Source organism: Megalobrama amblycephala, linkage group LG11, assembly GCF_018812025.1.
Source record: "Megalobrama amblycephala isolate DHTTF-2021 linkage group LG11, ASM1881202v1, whole genome shotgun sequence".
Classification (NCBI taxonomy): Eukaryota; Metazoa; Chordata; class Actinopteri; order Cypriniformes; family Xenocyprididae; genus Megalobrama; species Megalobrama amblycephala.
The window spans coordinates 22,700,235-22,701,719 of NC_063054.1; positions in this window are offsets into that span (position 1 = coordinate 22,700,235).

Genomic DNA, 1,485 nt, shown 5'->3' on the forward strand with positions numbered 1-1,485 from the left:
TACAGTTTGACCTGTTGCCATGGCAACAATATTTCAAATATCAAAATCCTGTCATAGGTCTACATCTGCTGTGTATTGACATTACACTGATGAAGTTTGAAGCAAATCAGGTAAAAATAAGAGGGTGATCTCAAAACATTTCAAAAAGTGATACACTTCCTGCTGCAGTTGGTGGCGCTATAACTTTGACTCACAATAGTCACATCCATGTGATCAGACTCCTATAACGAACACACTCGTGAAGTTTCATAAAGATCAATATATGTATGCAGACGTTATAACACATTTCCTGTTTCCTTTTTCTCGCCATAAATTCGTTGCCTCGCCACGGCCAAACCGTTCGAGATATCAAAAATCCCCTGGCAATTTTTAATCATCAGTGTCTTGACTTCATGCTGACCGAGTTTGGTGGCGATCGGATTAATCGTCTAGGAGGAGTATATCAAATTCCAGAGCATGCGTTTTTCAAACAACCCTTAATAGCTGACTTCCTGTTGGCGTGGTGTTTAACTTAGAGCACGAAAGTTGTTCGGCCCGATGAGGTCTATATGTGTACTGAGTTTCATACTAATACGTGCAAGCGTGTTTAATATATGGACCAAATTTTCAGACTTTTTTCAAGGGGGCGCTGTCGAGCCCCCTGCCACGCCCGGGTACCAGCCTCTCCGGCGTCCTAATGGCCGCGGATTCCAATGTGTGTGCCAATTTTCAAGAGTTTTTGAGCATGTTAAGGCCCCAAAAAGCCCCGGAAGACGGAAAAAAATAAAAAAAAAAAAAAAAAAAAAATAATAATAATCCTTAGAAGAACAAGAGGGCCCTGCGCGAATTTTCGCTTGGGCCCTAATAATAATCCTTAGAAGAACAAGAGGGCCTGCGCGAATTTTCGCTTGGGCCCTAATAATAATCCTTAGAAGAACAAGAGGGCCCTGCGCGAATTTTCGCTTGGGCCCTAATAATCCTTAGAAAAACAAGAGGGCCCTGCGCGAATTTTCGCTTGGGCCCTAATAATCCTTAGAAAAACAAGAGGGCCCTGCGCGAATTTTCGCTTGGGCCCTAATAATAATCCTTAGAAGAACAAGAGGGCCCTGCGCGAATTTTCGCTTGGGCCCTAATAATCCTTAGAAAAACAAGAGGGCCCTGCGCGAATTTTCGCTTGGGCCCTAAAAATGTTTGTATATATTTATATATATATATATATATATATATATATATATATATATGTGTGTGTGTGTATTTTATTCAGCATGGACACATTACATTGATCCAAAGTCAAAAAACACTTTAAATTTCTCATAATATACATTGCACCTAATTGCATCACCTAATTTCTCAAAAAATCTAAAACAGTTTGTTTGAAGATTCAGTCTTTCAAAACCCCTCCTTTCTGAAAGCCTACTTTGTTCTGATTGGTCAGACGGCCCAGTCTGTTGTGATTGGTCTATCATATACAGCATGTCGGAAACTAAACAGCGTCTTCTCGACATG